Genomic DNA, 23346 nt, shown 5'->3' on the forward strand with positions numbered 1-23346 from the left:
CTTAGTAAACCCATGCTGTTCATTGCAAATTAGAGATTCACTGTCAACCCATTTCTGAATGCGGGCCCTAAACAATTTTACCAAAATCTTCACCACCTGAGATACTGATTGGTCGATAGTTGGATACGGCGGTCTTTGCACTATCCGTGTGCAATGGCATTACCATACATTCTTTCCATTCCTGAGGAATCTTTCCTGTTCCGAGACTCAAATTATATAGTATGGTCAATGGAATTGCTTGCCAGTTCAAGTGAACACACTTTTAGTACCCGTGCTGATATTTCATCAGTTCCTATTGTAAAATTCTTATTCAGTTTGTGCAGCAGCAGCTCTAATACCTCATCTTCTCACGCCGGTTTCTTCATTCAGTGAAGAGGTAGCAGTGAACTCAATGTTGCATACACCAGGTTGATAGTTTGTAGCAAAATCGACACTCGTTAGTTAAACAACCTCTTCTGCATCTATCACACTCACCCACCTGCATTCAGAAGAGTTGTTCTTCCATTCTTTCTTTTACCTGCAGCCTATCGATAGAATTTTTTTGGGTTATCTTTTGCTTGCAGAGATAGTTTCTTTTCATACTCTAAGACTTTGCTTTCCGTACAACAGTTGTGACTATTCTAGCCTGCTGCTTATAATTTTCATAACGGACATCATCCTTGTGCACATGGTATTCCTTCCACATGATCTGTTTCTTATCTTGCTTAACAAGACCACATCCATTTGATTCCTACCCTATTTATTATTCGAACTTTCGGGACACATGCTGATATTGTATCATTTAAGTACCACCTAATTTTCATCACATAATTTTCATACCAAATATGTTACATATGTTACCTGAAGACTTGAGCGTCTTTATTTAGGAAGAAAACATTATCCACATAAAATCAAGAACTCAGTTAAATACCTCAGATTTTGAAATGAAGTTTGAAATTCATTTTCCTTCATAATCCTCAGCTGGTTACAATAATGTCCGATGTTCTTAGAAAGGCATCAGTGTTTGAATCCTTTTTTGAGCGCAAAGAATATAAGCTTTTTCAGATCTCTCTCTCTCTCTCTCTCTCTCTCTATATATATATATATATATATATATTTTTTTTTTTTTTTTTTTTTCCCGTCAAGAAATATTTCAAGAAATTTACAATATATTGTAAATTATTCTTATTGCTAAAAAATAAGTTTATCTGCGTTGTTATATATTATGAAAAGGACATTTGCAAAACCTTACGATTCATACTTTCAATGATGAGGAAAAATCACTCGTATGTATTTGAGCACTTAATTGAAAATCACGTTCTATTACAGTTTATGATAGAGGGAAAACAGTAAATATTATGAATAATACAAAACTATTACTGTCCGACTTAGAATCACGTAAAATACAGCTGTAAATATTTTGCAGTTTGGCTTCAGAAGACATTGCGAAATGAAATAAATAGATTTTTGACTGTTCTCTATATCAACAGGAATGATAACAAAATACTTTTCACAACTCATTTCCACAAAACGTGGGTTCGGTTCTCGTCAGTGAAGTGAACATTTATCTTTAATAAATGGCCTTTCAACATAAGATGAAATTTGACAACTTCATACGGAGGATTGCAAGGTTTAGAAGAGTTATTTCAAAATTAAGTGTGCACATCGCGCAGTGATCAACTGAGATAATATAAAAACCTTTAGCGTCACGTCAGCTGTAAACTATACTCTTGAGTAAAAAAGTTATGTGCTAATTTTCTGTGTTTCCGTTTTTTTTTTTCCACAAGCCAACCTAAGAAAAAATATCTTTAAATAGCAAGGGGAGGGATGATTAACAAGAACCTGATCTTAGAATTCCTACGCAAATAAACCTAGATCTCTGGGGAAGTCCGAGGTTGTAATCAGGTTTTCCTATATTTTCAAACACGAATTTGTACGTTTGGCCTTTTATTTTATTTTTAAAATGTAACTACTTTTGTATTCTTCTTCATTTCCCTTCCTCTGGTAAGCTTCGAGATTTGGCAATTGTTGCGGTTGTTATTCCACGCGTTATTTTGAAGCAAGTGATTAAAAAACAGGACATTTCTTTCACCAACAAATTTCGCCTTTTAAATTGAATCTAGTTTATGCTCGTTTTAGTTTTTTATTTTCTTTCAGTTTGTGCTTAATTATAAAAAGAAAATTAGCATAAAAAAAGAAATAACAGGGAAAAAAATCTCGGGATTCTAATTAATTTTTTTAGAATCGATAATTACTTAGATGTTGGGTTAGTTTTTCTTTTAACAGTTCGGTACCTTCAACAGAAAGCAACCTCTGGAACAAAACCAAAGAGAGAGAGAGAGAGAGAGAGAGAATAGATAAAATGAAGTGGTTGGCTGTGAATGAACCAAGACAAATCAATAAGAAGAATTCACTAGTTACAAATATGCAGGTGGGTTTCATTTATAATGGCCTCTTTCAATAAATGATTGTTTTAACTTATTTAATTTGTCGCTCAACGTTTAGTTTAATTTTTCCACTGTGTTCTATTACAAAACATATTTTAAACAATCATAAATAACAATTGCAGAGTGCATTCACATGCTTTGCCTCAGACCGTCCTGGATCAACTTAGGTACATTCTGTCAGCCATATTTTTGTTGAAGTAAAACTGTACAAAAAGGAAAAAATGCCGATGAGGAAGAAGTGATAAGTCAAGCCTTCGGTATAATGGAGATTATATTGAAGGCCTGTAAACGTATTTTGTTAATTAAATGTTTGTTTGAACAACTAAGTACAGTTTCCAAAACCTCAGATTAAACCAAGTAGTTCCTGGATATTTGAACTTTTCACTCCAAAGAGACAAGCCATCCTACGAACACATACAGTAATGATAGCCACAAATATCGAGGGTGTGTGTGTGTGGGGGGGGTGCTGATTAAGCAAGAACCTGGATTGAGAGTTTCTAAGCAAATGAACCTAAATCTCTGTGGAAGTCGGAAGGTTGTTATATGGTAACTAAACTAAAAGAAAATGCTATAGTAATTTTACAATAAATGATAACGACTGTTGCCTACATGTGTATAAAATACAAAATGCATGCGAATATTAACTGTTGCATACATGCGCATAAAATAACGCTGTCAGGATGGGTGAAGCAAAAATGCTTTTCATATTCCCCTTTGTCCGTAATGTGTATAAAATATATATAAAGCTATAAGCTCTGATCATGGCAGGAGGGAAACAGTAATAGCCGAGCCTTAGTTAGAACTTCATTGGCTACAGCATTGCCATCCATTACCCTCCCTGGGTACCCAGCTTAGTCGCCTCGTACGACATGAATGGGCTGGTATGTAAGTAAAGCCCTCTCTAAAAATTAAGACGATCCCCCGGACCACTCCCTACGAGTGACCGCCTAACTAAGCTTTGGTTCCACTCAATGACGGGGCCCTCACCACTTAGCAGAACCGCTAAAAATTCCACGGAAAAGCATCCACCGACAAGGCCCCTCACAGGCCACGCCGGAGAACACCCTTCCCAGAGACTCAAATGCTCTCTCAGGGAAAATCCCCACCTCGAAATCCAAGCTCTCCCTCACCGGAAGCAAAATTTCGGAAGAAACCTAAGACAGCGAAACTCTCGAAACTCAGTGTCCCATTTTAGTAGCCTCTTACGACATGCGGGCTATAGTGGAACTATTCTTATCCCGTCCACCATAAGGGGTATGCTTTTTTTTGTGTATTTCATATGTATAAAATACATGTGATTATTAAATAATAATTATTTAATATTTTATTTAAAAATTGCTGTATTAATAATTTCTAATTTAAATCAAAACTTTGGAGAACATTAGAATATTTTTTAAATTCTTAATATTTAATAATGTTTGCTTCATTTTTATATAAAAAGTTAGAAGTATTTCTATTTTTATCTAATAATTTCTAATAATTCATAATTACAAATTATAATTTTTCAATAAATTGCTATACATTGTGACACACTAGACAAAATAAATTTTCCACTCAAGTGCAGCCAGGAATATACTTTTCACGCTTGATTTTTAAGCGTTTCCGTAGTGCAATTGGAAGAATAAGATGACATTTCGCCATTGGAAAAGACGTGAGGTCTTGGCGAGAGGAATCTTCATGTGGGCTTTTTTAACTAAAAGTTAGTTAACCGCTCTCATAGGAAGGTATCAAGGATTTTCATCTTGCGCATAGAGAAATCAGCCTTAGTACACACGCACTTTGCAGATACAATATTCTATTAGTAACGGGAAAACAGTGTGGACAGTCGGTTGTGTCGCATGAAAGTAATGAAATTGCTTAGCTGGCTGCGGTAAATGTTTTCAAGTTGAGATTAAAGAAATTTATCTTATTGACGCGCGCAAATCAACGTTAAAAACTTAATGGTATGCCGGCCAATTTACGAGCCCAAATGGGAAGTTATTAATTTATGGTTATTTGCATCTTACTCAAAGCTTTCAGATAATGCGTGAGTATGCAGTAATGAATGCATAAGGGATATTGATTTATTATGATGGTTCCTCTAACGCCTGGCTTCATGATTTTTTATTTCATAGTTTATTTTCTACAGATTAAACACCATTAATTTTATCATTCATGGTGATCTTTCTTAATAATCGAATAATTGCATGTTGGAACTCTTTTGTGTAAATCCGATGACGGAGGAATACCGGCATTGAATAAATCACACTAGAAATGTCCTCTTGGTAAGAGAATTGGCACCTTTGCTCAGAATGATAAAGGATGTAATAAAATAGATAACAATAATCTCTTAATTACTGTAATTTCTTAAGTGAAGTCAGTAATTATCTGCAAAAAAAAGGTATCTGTGGTACTGATCATGTGATTATAATGTACATGAGAAAATGATTTTGATACCACTCTTAAAATGTCAACAAAGAATTGTTGACATTTTAAGAGTTAAATTATAATACATAATTGTTAAATTATGTATTATAATTTAACAATTCTGAATATATATTATTATTATTATTATTAGATTAAATGCGACACCGAGTGGTAGAATAAATAAAGAAATAAATATATTTCTTTATTTATACTAAATAAATATAACTTTTATATACTATTTATATAAAATTGTAAAATCTATATTTATGTATATTTACATTCATATATATTTATAATCTGTGGATTTCTCGCCTACGTCATACCACTTCTGGAAACATGTCACGAAAATATTTAGAAAAATCTGTGCTGTTGCATTCGAGATTTCCCTGGATAGGTTTGGCATCGAGGGCTTTTTAACAAATTTCAGTCTTAGAGTATTACTTTTAAACGCATAAGTTTTCTTCTCGCACTATCTATTATCAATTCCTAAACACTGATCTTCACACAATCCTTCAGATTTTCATTATTCCATTCTTCAAAGAGATAATGAGGACCTGTCACCTCCGTTGCTTCCAAAACGCAATTTTGTGTTTCTTAAAAAAAAAAGAAAAAAAAAAGACTTCAGTACATTTCTTCTTACTTTTGATAACACTCAGCTCAATAGTCAAGATCAGAGAGAGCTCTCTCATTTTTTCATAGACTGACGCTTACCTCTGGCCTTTCCTGCTATAGATACATCGTTTTCATAGCATTCCTACTTCCATTTTTTTTTCTTCTTCATCTTCCGCCTTGAGTCTCATATCTCTTGCAATAGTGTTTATTGTATTCCATCTTTTTCGTGGTTTTCGACTTAATCAAAGATCAGGTCGAAAACCACGAAAACTTTGATCTAATATTTGATTTTTATTTTTCTATTTGTCTGATTATTCTTTCTTTTTACATTCTTTTGCCATTCCTTTTTCCTATCCATTCGCTTGCTGGTTGTAAGGCACACGTTTTGTATGTTTTCATTTCTGATTTGATCAAATTGCGCAGTGGCTTTTCTGCAGAGATTAACACTTCACATTTACATATTTCATGTATACATGTACATTTATATTTCATGTTAAGATTAATGTGGTTGGGTTAATTTTATCCGCCAGACATAGCTCATTATCTGCACAGTCTGCTTTCTGACATTGCATGTGTTCTCTAGAGGGATTGTGTATTTTGCGAAGAAAACATCACACTCTCGGGTAATGCATTCCAATCACACACCACTCCTCATGCAAAAAAACTTACTCCTCACCCCTTGCTCACACCCTCTTATACACCTTCCACTGATGACCTCTTATCCCCCCCCCCGGTCTTCTCCTGTTCTATGTAAAACCTCTTCCATATTAATCTTGGTAATAACCTCTTACCAGTTTATGTGTCGTTCATATCCCCCCCTTTTCCTTCTATCCACTAGACTGCAATTTGCATTCCCTTGATATGTCTTCATACTCAACATTCCATAGACCAGCAACACCTTCATGAATCGTCTCTGAACACTTTCCAACATCTCTTCATAATGTTGAAAACCCAGTGACGAAACATTTTTGCCCTTATACAATGGAAGCATATCATCCTTACTTCTACACGTCAATGTAATCCTCATCCTTGCCATAATCCGATGTGCTGTCCTCACAAATTTAGCAATGTGTTCCCGAAATTTTATGTCTTTGTACACAGTTACTCCCAGATCCCTCATTTCCTCTACCTTTTCTAAAGTATTCTCATTAAATGCATATTATACAATCATCTTTCTTACCAATTTTAAAACCTCGAACCTTACACTTTGTAACATTGTGGGAGCCACACTTACTTGCCCTTTCAGCCAATATATTCAAGTTCTGTTGCCAAGCGACAACATCCGCACTATAGTTCCTCATATTTCTCTTTATTTTAAGGAGTTCTTAAGATTTTTGTATATTATGAAAGCAAACAAAATTATACCATAAAGGCAGTTACATTTTTCTTTCTTTCTTTTTCTTCTTCTTCTTCTTCTTTTTACAATGGGAGTGTCATAATTTTGTTTCTTTGATTAATTCAGCTGATAAGACAGCAAAAATAGTTCACCATCTGCAATAGTATTTCCAAAGTATTAACAATAAATTATTATTTTTTTAAATTAAAAAAGAAGGTTAATAAATTCATCGTATTATTATTATAAATTATACAGATAATTTATGTTACATCGTATAGTATTGTTTACATAATTTATATAACATGAATTAAACTTTACATATGCATTCGAAAAATATTGATATTATTAAATTATTATAATAAATAAATATTAACGCATATTTATTTATTTAGTAATAGCGGGCTATTGGTTATTATCTAACTTTGTATTTCTTTTTTGCACAATTCAAGAATTTTTTTCCCCTCAAACTAATGACTAATACAAAATAAATATTTAGCGTTTATTTATTTATTAAATATTATTAAAATATTGAATTAATTTATTAAATTTAAATCTATCCAATCAAAAATAAAATAAAGTAAGTTATGAAAGCAAATTACTCAAATACTTGATCTTGAGTAGACATTCTCAACATTTTTAATGTCAATGAAATCTTAGTAGCCATGTGAGAGAGAGAGAGAGAGAGAGAGAGAGCTATAGAAACGACGAATTTAATAGCTATCTAGTAGAGCAATCTCCACGTATGGCTTGTTGCCAGACAAGCGCCTACAGATTTCCTCATTAGCTGTTAAATGAAGCAGGAAAATATATTTCAGACTTAGTTAACATGCAGTTTAACAAAATCATGTACTAAGAAGAAGAGTTGAAGAAATTTGAAATCAGCTAATACTTGTTTTACCATTTAATTATATCTTTTAACCTGCAGGCAGATGTAGACTATCTTTCAAATCCAATGCGAAAGAAGGTACATGGAGTTGGAAAGCCGTTCCAAAAAAAAAAGTATTATTTTTCTCATTACAGGTTGCGATCTTTGTTTGAGGGCAGTCATTTGGTTTACATCGATCAGAAACGATCTCGCATTCGACATCAGCTACCGTATCGGACACAGCTAAAGTATTCCAGTTACCAAGGTAACGCCAAATCCGTTTGATTTACTGTTCCCTGGTCACTTTGTTATCTTATCATTTTATCTGAGTTGAACTTGATCGATACAACTCGAAAACTTCATTTTTTTAAGTTTGATTTATATGATAATTTTAAATGTGTTACTCTTTAATTTTTTCCATTCTTTTTTGCATTTCCTTCATCTTTCAAGATGTACAAAATCACTCTAAAATTTTATTTAATTTTTTCAACTACATATTTTACTTTTGAAATGCATAATCTTTCGATATATTATATGATTTATTTTAAACAGAATAAAGTTCAACACTGACATATAAATTATATATAAATATATAACATACGTAATATAATTTTAAATTTAGTTTTTATATTTCAAAAAATTAAAATAAATTGATTAATTATGAATTTTCAATTTTACACCTGTTATAATTAATAATAATATTATTTAAAATTTTAACTATGATAATCATGCTACAAAGGTTGGAGAGCACGGGAATCGACCGTGAGATGCGGTGATTAATGCCCTTGGAAGGTAATGGATGGCAATGCTGTAGCCAATGAAGTTCTAACTGAGGCTCGGCTATATATATTGCTGTTACCCTCCTGCCATGATCAGAGCATTAATAGCTCAATAACACCTTATCCCTACACTGTCTTCTACAGATAACGGGGAATATGAAAAGCATTCTTGCTTTGCCCCTTTAAGCCAGTCCTTTTAAGGACATGCAACAAAAAATTATCCTTTTAATTTAATTATGACTATTGTGCAGAATAATCAGTGATTAAGGTAAAACCATCGTTATGGTATATGGTATAGAATCTTACAGAGCGAAATATTTCCATTTTATTCATTAAACTAAATTGATGAAATCACGTAGGAAACACCCGCTTTCCTATACTGTTCGCTGGGAAAGCTTAAAAATTGTTATTTCAGACTGAGCGTTCTAATTTGAAGTTTATGCATTTTGAAAAACCTGTTAAATAAAATGAATGGTTCGGAGTTTGACTACCGCCCTGCTCGAGGACACCGCAAGAATTATGTTGAAGTCCGTACGGAAATATATTCAAGAACATAAAACATCACCTAATTCACTGAATGACAATTTATTTATAACTGAAAAATATAAACACATTTTCACATTACACATGTGTAGTACTTACTAGTAATGAGAATGCTTATGACGACACAATTTTAATTTCAAAAAGATATTCGTTTACTAATAATCATATATAGAAAATTCGTTTCTATAGTTGCATGCTTTGTGAAGACCTAAATTTACATAGGACGTAACAAAAAAAGAAAAAAAGTTCAATATCACGTATTGTCTAAATTTTGGTCTTCTAGCAATATAATCCACCCCACATCACTGTCTCCTAGTGCAGTGGTGGCGAACCTTTTTATGTGCGCGTGCCAAAAATTTACAAATCGAGTTGCTGACGTTCCGGCGCGTGCCAAAATTTACCAATCGATTTGCTGACGTGCCGGGTAGTTTTTAATAGGGAAAAAATTAATAGAAAATTAATTTTTCTATTAATTTTCAAATAGAAAATCAATTTGAAAAAATTTTTTTTTTTTTTTTTTTCAAATTGATTGGTGAAACGCTCACTATATTTACTAGAAAATAACTGGTACCTCTGATTTTATTTTACGAAAAAAGACATTAAAAAGTGTTGCATATGCCTCGCACACGAAAAATGTCTAAACATGTTCACGTCGAGGCGATAGTAACTTGCTCCCTGCGGTTAACAACACCCCTCCCCAACAGCCATTATACTGCAGATGCAAGAAGAAGTTCCGTCAGAATGATAAACGACACCCCCCCCCCCCGTCGTGAATATGTTAAAACTAAGAAATATATAGTGAATGTTGTTATGATAGTTTCACATGTTATGGAATTCGGTTGAAGAGAATTAGCCTTTGAACTCAACAATTGTCCGTTGCCTTTGTCTTTGGGTCACGCGATATTTTGTTAATACTGCACCAATCATATGCGCGTCTTCATAGCTGCTCTCTGATGTAAAACAAAATTTAACTTGCACGTATTGTAACAATTAAAAAAAGGTTGAATAATTTATAAGCGTATAAAAGGATATCACCTGTAAATCGTTGACGTGCCACCTCTGGCACGCGTGCCATAGGTTCGCCCTCTATGTCCTAGTGCATTTAAAATAAATAAATAATACATGCTTTGTATTCCTCTGCTTGTAATTGTTAATTTTAAATATTGCAGAAATAAAACACGTTTTCGAAAAAATTACAGAGCATGCTTTGAATTTAAAAAAATAAAAAAATATCGCCACTTAGCATTATGAGGTAGAAACCAACACAGGCAAGATAAGACCTTCCCAATCCATTATGTTTAAATTTAGAACAGGCGTTATTTGGTTTCATTTATTAAATGAAAAGTTAAAAATTAATTTAAAGATTTTTGGATACTTTAATGATATATTTAATTTTTAAACTTGTTTTCGATATGTTTAATAAAACTATATTTAATTATAATGTGTTAATACACCATTTTTGATCTAAACAACACCAACATGATATCATTTCTGATTTAAATTATGATTACGATCCCATAGACTGCTCCATACATAAATTCAATCGAATATGTGCTGCTTAAACTGATGTAGCATTTCACAAAAATGTCTGATGGCTTAAGTTTATCTGCACTAATGATATTATCCTCAAGCAAAAATAATTATTAATTCCTGCTTTAGAGTAATCGAAAATCTCTGTTCCTGGTATGCGTTTTTTCATATCCTATGAGAGATTAGCTGTAAGAATATACAAGCCGATCGTAAATTTGACCTCTCCAAAACAAACGAAAAATAAAAACCGGTTACAAACACAGTAGGATCTCAAATAAAAGAAGAAGAAAAACAAACATTAATACGTTCACGACTTACTTATGCTTAATGATGAAACCATGCAAGCATAATGGAGAAAACACTACAAATACAAATTGGATTGCGTGCAGATAGGAACGAAAATGTAGCTTGCACGCACCCATTGCTAAGCAACCACTCCTATACGTCTTTCATTTTCTTTCAACAATGCCACAGTACAGTTGCATTCCACATACAAGCATAAAATGAAGAATAACCACAAGGAAAAGGAAATTATTAACGCGGGCACAAACCATTAAGTACTAAACCATTAATAAATCTAAAACACGTCTTTATAGTTGAATTAAGATGAATTAATTCCCACGTTAGAGAGCGTTTAATAAATAAAACAAACCATATTATTGTCGGGAAAAAAATCTCACGTTTTACATCAAAAACATTGCATATTCAGGCATCACAACAGTTCCTACCAGACATCTTCATTGTTCCATAGTCGAACACAGGTAACAACAAGTGAATCCCAAGAACACAGTTTGCTACTGTAAGCCACTGAAATTCGCGGTTTACTAAGACTTAATTCCTGGTAGCCTGCAGCTACGGGGGGAAAAGACTTCTGAATCTAACGGGTGAGAACGTGCGTTTCCCGGGTAACGTACAATTGATGTGAGTTTCGAACTAGGGAATGCTAAAACGTGTGCTGCTGCTGCTGCTGCCGCAATACAGCGAAACGACGGCCAGTAGACTTCTGGCACGTGCGTTTCGTGAACCGGGCTTTGAAGCCATCTTTCTTCGATCGTCACGTAACCTCGCACCGGTGCACTTCCTTCTAACGCTAGTAAGGCTGAAGAGTTGAGCAAACACGAGTGGTGTCGTTCGCCATGGGGTATCGATTTTCTGTGGAAGTGCTTCGTTCCAGACACCCCACTTCGGTACGTTTGTAATTTGTCAACTGCTGTTTTGGGGTGGAAAAGAGGGGGAGGGGGTTAATGAAAGAGCCGTAAATGTTTATTTTCTTTCATAGCTTCTTTTTTTTCTTATATAGTTATCAGAATGACTTATGACGTTAATTAATTGCATATCATATATTAGCCGATAGATTAGCTTGGATGTTAGTGAGACACCTTTCATAGTTGCTGTTGATCACGTGTTTATTGACTGTCTGGGTCGTAGCTCTTAAAGAGGGAAGAAATGAGCGATCTAAATTGAAGGTTTATATTTAGCACCTATTCAAATGCTGTTCTGGATTATTCATAAATAAAAAACGTCGTCGGTATGACAAGAAAAAGCTTTGTATGTATATAAAAAAGAGGGTGGAATTTTAAAAATGTAAGCCGTTACATACTGTAGCGACTTATTTGGTATTGTAAAAACCATGGAAAGGGGAAAAAATAAAATAAAACGACAACATTGAGTAGAATTCACATGACTCAGTGTGTGTACAAATGTACATAATCTCTCTACTAATGTACATGTTCTTTATTATATAATTAGAAACCACAAACAATAAAAGAAACGGAAATAAGAATATTTAAATATTATAGAGCATTAATTCAGACTATTTAGTCTTTCTACTTTGTGGCATCAGTGCTGTGCATTAAAACGAAAAAAAAAAAAAAAACTACTGTAACGAAAATGGACGAATTTGTTAGCTACCCTCCCTTACAAGTTTGAATAGATTCTCTCTCTCTCTCTCTCTCTCTCTCTCTGTGTGTGTGTGTATGTGTGTGTGTGTGTGTGTGTGTGTTCCTCGTTTTACCAAGAGGGTTTGTGGGCTATTTTAGGATGATAATGCTAGATTCCATAGGAATTAATTAGCGTGAGAGTAATTAGAGAAACATCCTAAGTAGGATGTAGGATTTATGTAATTATTTAAGAGGGGTTCCATTTAGAGACAGTATCTTATTTGAAAATAATATATATATATATATATATATATTATTTTTAAGAATATGTGTCAGCGATGAATTTTCAAGACCAAACGCAAGTATGAGTATCTAAGAGTCAAGATATAAAAGAATCTCCAAAACACAGGTAGGAAATGGGAACTAAATCATAATATATTTTGATATTTCTTTTAAAGTGAAGAAAAGAGCTTCGAGCGTTTAAAAAAAAATAATAAAAAAGTGGCATCTGAAACTATGATCTGAGAGATGGCTGGAAGAATCTCCCTTGAAACTCGGATTTTTCTTCCCACCAGTGAAGCAAACTGGCAAGAGGTGTGTGTATATATATATATATATATAGGGATATTTCCTAACACGTAATACACATTGGCCTCATACCGTTCGTTGTTTCGGTAAACCAATTCAAAGTTATGACAGAGGGAAAGGTAACAAAGTCCCATAGAATGAATAACATCATTTTAGTATGATCTTCCAGCACCATTGAGAAGAACAAATAAGTTACATTATAAACTACTGTGGACCAGGAATACCTCCATATTAAAAGAAAAGGGTTGGAGTGACAACACAGTGACAATCCCTGTAAGTCCGGGACTTATACTGACATCTCAAACAGGTGAAATCCTTCTTGTATTCAAGTTTCATAGTAACATCTTTACATTCAGCACTACGTATTTAATTTTCCTAAACTGAATAATCATATTAGCGAATAAAAACTCAAAATACAGAACTTTCAGACCGCCTAGAAAAGTTGAATATAAAACATGACATGAGCCTTCTTGAGGCTTTGTATATATATATATATATATATATATATATATATATATATATATATATATATATAGACGACAGTAAATTAATACGAGTAGCTTTCTTTAGCAGTATTTTTTCAGGATGCAGTTGTTACGAAGAAAGGTCTTGCTGGCTTCGCTTCCATAACACACCACAATCGTATATCTAGAATTGTCGGTTCAATTCTAACAAAATTACCAACAACGCAAAGGGAAATATCTTGTCTAAAAATGATTCACTCCTACCATATCTATTTTATTCCGCTTAGATATCCCACCCATTTTAAAATGGCGTCCTGTGGCACGATTGCGTGAATGCCGTAGTTCTGTTATGTTTCTCAGCTTCCTTCTCCTAGGACCCACGTTGTATCGAACCGTATAAAAGCTTACGCGGTTTCTTCCGCTCGCTTAGAGTGTATGTCGCATACTTTCTTATCCATATGTAAATTCTTTCTTTCCTTGATTTCCCTTATGTCGTTATTCCACTTTCCTTCATCCAATATTCACGTTCTGGTGGAAATCTACTTAGATTTCCTTATTCCCACCGCAGCACCTCTTTGCGCGAAGTTCTTTCTTCATTATATCTCGCCTTCACGCCCTTCTTTCTTCGTCCATCAGATTCTGCTTTTTTTTTTTTTTTTTTTTTCCCTCGTGCGTGAGTCAAGCACCTTCCATATTCAGCAGACTGCTTCCCGGCATTCACACTGTGTGATGGCGCGCTATCAGTTTAGTTCTGCTTCACCTACGCTATCAATGATTCATCTTTATTGTATTCGTCTTTATTAATAATTTAATATTTATTATCGTGTGTTGATATTTATTGGTAAGTTTCTTTCTCAATGATCTATAAGCTTTATCCCTTTCCAGTCCTGAGATATTTTTATCTGTGTGTGTGTGTGTGTGTGTGTGTGTGTGTGTGTGTGTGTGTGTGTGTGTGTGTGTGTGTGTGTGTGTGTGTGTGTGTGTGTGTGTGTGTGTGTGTGTGTGTGTGTGTGTGTGTGTGTGTTGGTTTTCATGGGATTCTTTGAGATGCTTACTTATAGCAGTTACGGAACTAGGAACGCAATGTTTACGCATTTTTAAAAAACAATCTGGTTGGAAAAGGAGAAAGAAAGATATCACACACACTTATTATTTATTTACATTTCATTTTTAATGTTTATTATTTATTTATTTAGTTTTACTTTTATTTATTGTTTTTTTCCCCCGATTCTGTCTATGCTAAACCAGTAGTACATTAGTAACATAAGTAGGCTAAGGCTCAGATAATCTGGAAATCCTGGACCAAACCGTTTTTTTTTTTTTTTTTTTTTTTTTTTTTTTTTTTTTTTTTACTGAACCGTTTAGACCTCCAATAAGAAAGTGGTGGCCTCACATCAGGAAATGAAAATCATCTACCATTAAAGACATTCACAAACATCCATGCCCATATTCGCATTAGAATCCACTTTAAGTTCGTTGAAGAGCGAAAAATCTCTCCCCACACACACACACACACGTTGTGACTAAGATACGGAAAGCACTAGACTAAACCTATTTCTTGCCTCATCGTTAATGAGAATTTGCTGTTACCAGCCAGTTCGTTAACTTTGCGATTAAAAATACGATTAATATCTTTTGATGGAATATGAAGTTATAGAATATTAGCCCAAATCTATTGTCAATTTATCAACGAAACAAAGCGATCCTGAAAGACAACTTGGCAGTAAACCTTATAAAAGGAAGGATATCCTTTATTATTTTATAGAAAGTACGTAAGCAACGTTTGCCTTTGTGACTAGAAAAACTTTCAGTTTCCTGCTCTGCTTAGCATTGTATTACATGTAAAGCATGGAGAACTCCGCCCAATACGCGACATGCACGTTTTTCGATTAAGAGTTCACTGGCCTGATATGTGTGACAGACTTTTAGTTCTTATCAGCGACTGGGAATAACTCCAAAATTCCAAATTAACTTATGTTTAATTTATTAAGTGCTTTTTTTTGTTTTTGTTTTTGCTTAGCTAGCTCCCATAGATGACATATAACTTTCTTGTAGCATTCTTCAGTCTGTTCTTTAATAGGCAACAAATATTATTCTTAGGATTACTTCAGTGAATATAGTCAAGAAGACTTACAAACCTTCTTAGATCATTTGAATAATCACCACCAATACATCAAATTCACATCGGAACTAGAAATGAACGGCGTCCTCGCCTAGATTTAAAGATCACTAGGATGTCTGATTGTCTCAAATTTTCGATGTTTTGAAAAACAACTCACACAGATAGATACTTACATGCCTCTTCTCATCACTTCCCTCGGCAGAAACTCGGTATTATTTCCACTCTGGCCCATCTGGCGAAATCTCTAATTTCAGAAGAAGAAGAAGATCTTCAAAGAGAACTTAACCACCTCAAAGGCACCTTCTTAAACAACGGCTACTCACCTCGAAGCATTACTAACCGTCTATGCCCACGTCTTCAACCTCAGCAAGAAGATAACTCCAATCCTATTGCACACATTCAATTACCGTTTGTAAGTTCTCTATCACAAAAATTGGCGAAAATTATAAAGAAAGTTAACATTAGAACTTACCTCACTACCCTACCAAAACTTCGTTCTTTCCTGAGTCAACCCAAGCCAAAACACAACCAACTTCAGTTCCCAGGAGTTTATAAAATCCTCTGCAGTTGCGGAAAACCGTATATTATGGGCAAACCGATAAATCGGTCTCATTACATCTCGAAGAGCATCAATGTGATATCTCTTACAAAAGAACCCGTGCAAGCGCCCTCTCCAGTCATGTCCTTTTCTCTGCCAACTCTAATTTAGAAGAGCGTCAACACCAGATAGACTGGAATCTTACTACTAATATCCATAAATGCGCTGACGAACTAGAAAGGCGCATCTTAGAATCAAAAGAAAGAGTTCTGGACCCCTCACGCTAGAGACCTTCCACGCGGACGCCAGTTCAAATTTGACAGTTGTTATTCCTAACTTGTTTATATGAGAAGTCTATGGTTTATCTTGTTTTTTTTTTCCAGTTTTTTGTGATAATTTATACACCTGAAGAAGTCGACGTTCCGACGAAACTAGTTGTGTTTTAATTAAAGTTTTTATCTTACCTTATCTCGGTGTTCCTAGTCAGTAAAATTATGATTAAAAAAAATATATATATATACATATACAGGGTGTTCGGGATAAATTTGACATATTTATAATTAATTATATTTTTCCGTAAGTTACATGTATTAACACACACTTCTCTTCATTTAAAAGTTTGGACCCTTCTTCATTCATATACAAGATGTCAGAAAGGATGGATAGCTGGAACCCACCTGAATCATGGAAGAGAATAACTTGTATCATGATGATTCGTGCCCGCCATCAAAATAAGGATATTACGACTGCTGCCCAATGCTCCCTGAATACAGTAAAAACAATCAGGCATGAACTAGAGACTTGCAATGGTGACTACGAGGATGTAGCAAGAAGAAAGATCCCTAGCAGACGATCTGATTGCGTTCGTACAGCAGAATTCCTCGCAAATCTGCAGGAACAGGTGTTGAAGAACCCTGGCATTGGAATTCGGGCTTTGTTCGTGGAGTTGCTAACTGTAGTCAAGCCCTGGATAACAAGGGTAGCCAATGGTAGGCCGTATGTATGGCAGCAGGATTCGGCCCCTTGCCACACCTCTGGGAAAAGTCAAAAATGGTTGTCTGAAAATTTCTACGACTTCACCAGTCCAAATGTTTGGCCTCCAAACTCCCCAGACCTTAACCCCATGGATTATTTTGTATGGGGCGCAGTTGAAAAAGACACCAATCGCACTTCCAGTAATGCAAAAGCCCAGTTAATGGATAAAATTAAAACAGTTTTTGCGGCCCTTCCCAGGGAGACTGTAGCATCAGCTTGTTCGAGGTTCCGAAGCAGAATTGAAGCTGTGATCGATGCTAATGGTGGTTATTTTGAGTAAATCTTGTTGATAGTATTGTAATTAACTCTGCCTGTAATGTTTTTTTGTCAATTCATTAAATTTAATATATATATATATATATATATATATATATATATATATATATATATATATATATATATATATATATATATATATATATATATATATATATATATATATATATATATATATATATATGCATTAAATTCATTAAAGTCAATTCATTAAATTTAATATATATATATATATATATATATATATCATATCAATTAACCAATCGTTAGAAGTCTATAAATAGATGTTTAATTAAATTCATAAATAGAGTCATTGATGAATTAAATAGATTCTACTTTTATACAACAAAATTAGTGCAAATGACTGTTTCAAAATTTTAATTTCTTATACCAAGAGAAGTATAGTGTTTAAAATTTTATATAATTATTATAATAATAATGATAGCTAAAATATTAATAAAACTTAAATATTATTAACAGATAATGTAATTTAATTTTTCTTCCATTATTTTAATAAATATTAGATATACAAATAGTTTTGCATTAAGAGTTTTAATATAACTTTTTGCTCCCAACACGTTGGGAGTTTTCACAGCAGAAGCTCACAACATTACAATTAAAGCTGTAAGGGATATTGGTGTTTCTTGTGGACTCTTCTGTCAGTTTGTTTTATAGGAATGTAAAACCGTGCCACAAGTGTATTAGACTAACTTATCACCACTTGAAAAATCCTTATATTCTTCGCATCCTTTAATGAAATTCTAACCTAGGTTTTTCAAACGGGAGGACAAATGTGCTCACAACTACGTTAAGAAAGCAACAGGTCAACCTTCAAAATACTTTGCTTCAAGTATAATATCGTTTTCTAATTCATTTTCAAAGTACCATAAAACTGTTTATTCGCAAGGTTCAACATCTGGCATTGCAAGCACTTTACAACCGAAAAACATTTGGTGATTACATGACTTCATTCCTTAACAGATGTTTATTTTTAACTTAAAAAAAAAGTATCATCTTAATATTTATTGGAAGAAAAAAAAACACTAATCAATCTACAAACTTTTGGATAGTCCTTCATATGCTATTATTGTCAAAGTCAAATATTAGTAAATCAAAGTACTCCAAAACAAATATCGGTGGGCATTCTAAAATAAACAGCATCCCGAATCATTTTCAGAGCCATTTCAGCAACGACAAAGGATTTTTGTGTAACAAAATCCTGTGCCTTTCTACCCTAAATCTTAAAATGCTATTTATAATTTAATAATTTTTATGCTAGTTTTCATAATGACCTTGCGTGTCAAGCAAGGAGTGTGCAGCAACTATTAAAAGATCAAAGAAGTCAGGAAATGAACAGTTACTGGAAGTTCGCTATTCATCTGTTGTCTTGGTGGTATTACGTACGTATTTCTTAACTAGGAAAAGAGGAAGTTCTTACTCGACAGCATCATTACAAGAAGTGACAAGTGCTCAAAGAAACACAGACTATCCATTAGTGGACTCGTAGCATCTAGCTGACAATCTAGCAAGCTATCCATCCAATCATTTTGTGGCTAGGAAGCGATCAAGCCACACATAACAAGATAAGACATTGAAAGGTTTCGATCTAAAAGAGGTTTTCGCCCACTTCCTTACGTACAAGAAATATGTTTCCTGACGTTTTCTAGAGATGAACATTCTTCCAAAAGTCACTTATGTTATGAAATATCAGCTTGTCTTTCACCTTTCCAATCATTTACCCTCCGGATGTAACCAATTAAGAAGAAAAATTACACAGCTTATTGTTTGTTATTAATATTTTACTCTTTATGTTACTATTTTACTCACTTTGCAATTAACATTTTATTATTTTACTTTCTTTTCTAAATAAAATCGACTTACACCTTAAATTAGGCTGAAGTACTACCTATTTGTTTAATAAAACATAGATTGCATCATTAGTAAATGAACAGGACAATAATTTGCTTTGTCGCCAATGCATTTTAACGGTTTGGATCGTGTTCACATAAATATTTTATATTCTCTTCATATGGGAGATATTAAATTAGAGTGTACATTATTTTTTCGCCTGGTGTGACACCGTCAGACAACAAACACCTTGCATAACAGAGGCCTTAAGTGACATAAAAGAAATATATTTGCTCATCAGAGAAGGCTGCTTGCTGATCTAATTCCTGCCCACTCATAGTACTAGAGTACAAGTTTTCAAGCTGTAGTTGTCCTATGAGATTTATATTTCAAATATTAAAAAGTTGATCATTTTAAAATAGCTGCATATTGCATAAAGACTACTTATTAACCGGTTAATAAGTAGTCTTTATTAATAAGTAAGTCTTTATTCTGACTTATTATTTTTTTAAAATAAATAACGTAATGGAAATTTGCCTATAAGTCCTCTCATTTGCAGCGGTTTCTATGGCAACAGTGTCATTTAGATACCATAAAGACAGCTTAATGTCTTGAAGTCTAGAAATATTCATTACATTTTAGCAAGTGTGTGTGTGTGCGCGCGCCTGGGTGCAACATTTTATGTAATTGGAATGTGTAATTTGCTGTTAGGTTTTTGGTGGAGTGAGGAGACCTTTTTGTAATCTGATAGACACTTCTTTTTGTTCTGTTAAAGAATTGTATTTCCTTTATTTGCACATTCCTAAAGTTTTTTTTATTATCAGATGTCTGTTTAGTTTTAAGGGGATCAACTTGCAAAGAATTTAGGAGAGTGCTTTTTCTTCTTCCCCTAACTCTTTGTATAGCTGAATTAAAACGAATAATGGATAACGTCCAGGCAGTAGGCGAAAGGCTAAGGAGACTGAAAGTCTTGGATCGTAGGGTTTTGAGTTACAATTATGTTGCCCAACTTGAAGACAGATCATCTTACAGTCTCTTAAGTTAAAAATTACGTCCAGCAAGGGACGTAATTTTTAAAAATTGATCATTCTCTTTATACGATTTTTCATTTAAGACAATTTGTTAAATAATCGTAGCATGTTATGATGGTAATTGAAACCAAACCAGGAAGAATAAATTAATTAATTTAAAAAAAAATCAATAAACTGCCAATTTACACTGCTCATCAAACGTTAGCGTACAATTTGATAGAAAAAGTACAAATTGCAATATCAATGTAAGAAGTTTTTTTTTTCCACTTGGTTAGACTATAAATTATATATTTAGTTTAATCCTTTATCCAAGTATAAGCAAACAAAGTTTGTGCCTGAAGTATCTTCAGGACAAGGAAAACTCGTGGCAAAGGTGGACTAAGTTCTGAAGAACTCATATTATGAGTTCTGCATTGCTTCAAACTTGGTATCACCTCTGGGTCTGGCTACCATTGAAGAAACCTCAATAAACGTCGAAACTGGTCTGGGTAGTGACCCTTCCCATAATGCATAGCATTATACATGTCCGCAAGGAGATGTGCTTTGCATTATGGGATACGAAGGAAAGTGATCAGAACTTAGTCCTCCACCTTTGCCGCGAGTTGCCTCAGTCCTGAAGATACTTTAGGCGCAATCTTTGTTTGCTTACACTTGGATAAAGGATTAAACTAAATATATAATTTATAATACAATGTAGCCCACAAGTATACTCCCCTATCTACTGATTTAAACTCTTTCCGATTGTCAGATTATATCCCATGAAACCCTACCTGAATTTTGCCATTAATATCTTATATCGATGTCCTTCTTCGAGCTGCACATTCCAAATCATACAAGTAGCTTTAAATGGCAAGCTACTTTTACATACCAAACTGATGCTGGTAGAGATGCTGACTAGGAGTACAAAACACATCGTATTTATAAATAGTTCCCATATTTTCGTTTTCGTTTCAAGCCATATTTGAGCTCATGCTTCTATTTCATTGCATTATTTAATTTTAAACTCATTTTTGTATTCATATTCAAGGGAGTGCTTAGTAGCTATTTGGAAAGCATTAATTTGAATGCATAATTATCCTTCTGTTTTGGGCCGAACTAATTTTTGATTATATAGAATTTCTAATTTTTATTTTAAACTCAATATAACTGTAAAAGACATGCGTAATATTATTATTTTCGCTCTCTCTTGTTGTATCGAACTTTGTGAGATACATGCCTGAATGAAAACAATTTATCCATGTTTAATTTAACAAACTTTAAATATTTGCTACTAGCATATCAAAGGAATAATAATATATGTCCTTTACATTATTATTATGTTAAACCAATTTGCGCATTTAACCTTCGGAAGCTCTGTTGGTAGTCCAGCTATAAGAAATTACTAAACCTTTGGAATGAATTAACGAATATACGTACAAACTTAGACAACATACATACAACCTTAGTTCGTATATATTTGATTTTCTTCGTTCATTGTATTGTTCGTTTTTATTGGCCTTTACAATTGTCTATCTACTCAGAGACAATTTGTATCTTCCACATGCTGAATTACCGAGGGGGTATCTTTATTTGTCTTGCTTTTGCGTGATATTATTTAAGTTGCACGATATGAGTTTTATTCTATTAGTTTGAAATTTGTCTTCAAATTTTTAAGAGGTGTTTTCAAATTCTCGCAAACTGATTTTAAGATTTTTTTTCCCTTGATCACGCACAATATTTAAATTATATCTCTTCCCAAATACATCATAGTTATTGCATTAGTTATTTGTTTTTTCTATTACCCAAAGAGCTATAGTAATAAACAAGTGTAGAATAGTATTCGTTAAAATTATTATCTCATAAAATATTTCATATGCAAAATAAAAATAAAAAAGTGAACCAGATAATAAGAAAGCAAAATAATATTCACTTTAATAATTATTGGTATTATTGTTACTGTAGTATTTATTCGATTTTTTTTATTGAAAAAATATCTGATTTTTGGATGAACTAGTAAAATTCGAAGGGACAGTTCCATCCGAAGATGGTAGAATTTTTTTCTTTCTTTTTTCTTTCCTTCTTTGTATTCTTCGTTTCAGTTCAATTATGTCGAATTTGTCCTGGTTTCCTTCAACAACGTAAAAACATGTATATTCCAGATTTAGTCGAAATCGTGAAAAGATGCAGCATATAAATAAATGTATCTTTAGAGAAAACGAACCCCTATATTACCCCCTCACTTCACTGTATTGGTCTTAATTGCTCATGGATTTTGTCCGATGTTTGATGCAACAGTAGATAAAATCAGTTGGATATGTCTAAAGAGTGAAACTGACTGCTACAAACCTCCTCTCATTTTCACAATTATTGCATCGGACTGAATTTCAAACAAAAAATTAAAAATATGTTTCTTAATTTTTGTCGAAACCTGAACACGAAGACAGTCAAATATATTTATATATGTTTGGCAGTATGAGGTAGAAGACAGTCGTCTTTGGCCTGTTATATACATTTGTCAAATGAAAATGGCCTGCTGATAATGTTCAACTGGAATTCAAGAAGTCGAATTTTGGCCCCGAATGATTCTTTAGGAAGAGGGGTTCCACAATTTGCTGGCAGCAGCTTGGCTGAAGAGTCAGTAGCGTGATTCAAAATTGTTGTTATTATGATCTGCTATTCGTATTTTATTCCAGAAAATATCGAGATGATAATTTGATTCCATATATACTATTTAATATATACTATGTTGATAAAAGTATTTGGACACATAGTTGTGGTTTAAAAAATGCATTTTAATTACATTTCTAGTACGGGGTGGGACCACCTTTGGCCTGAATGACAGGAACTACCGTTCGAGGCATGCTTTCAACCAATTTATGATACGTCGCAACAGGAATATTCTTCAATTCCTCGCGAAAAGCTACCCCCACTGCTGATGCTGAGATGACCACTGTGGTCTGGAACGAATTCTGCCTTCCAATTCGACCCGAAGATATTCGTGGGATTCAGGTCTAGACTTTGAGCCGGCCAGTCCAACACTCCAACGTGTTTTGTGGACATCAGTATCGAACACACAATGAAGTGTGGC

The 23346-nt window shown here is 33.7% G+C and overlaps 1 protein-coding gene across 5 annotated transcripts in view; it reads right to left on the bottom strand.

Moving 5' to 3' along the window:
- The window catches only part of LOC150104017 (Golgi-associated plant pathogenesis-related protein 1-like), a 66723-nt gene extending 55216 nt beyond the window's left edge, over positions 1-11507 (bottom strand). Inside the window, exons 1-2 of one of the 5 annotated variants that reach the window (XM_090396680.1) lie at positions 11178-11219; positions 6825-6935 (exon numbers count right to left, since the gene is read on the bottom strand). The gene's annotated coding sequence lies outside the window, so the exon portion shown is untranslated. Of the gene's footprint in view, positions 1-6824; positions 6936-11149 lie in introns of all 5 variants that reach the window. The other 4 variants (XM_090396677.1, XM_090396679.1, XM_090396678.1 and 1 more) reach the window with 4 other exon arrangements.
- Between the last annotated feature and the right edge of the window lie 11839 nt (positions 11508-23346).

The sequence above is a fragment of the Typopeltis vanoorti genome, chromosome 8, assembly GCF_054136105.1.
Source record: "Typopeltis vanoorti isolate ZY-2024b chromosome 8, IOZ_Tvanoo_1.0, whole genome shotgun sequence".
Classification (NCBI taxonomy): Eukaryota; Metazoa; Arthropoda; class Arachnida; order Uropygi; family Thelyphonidae; genus Typopeltis; species Typopeltis vanoorti.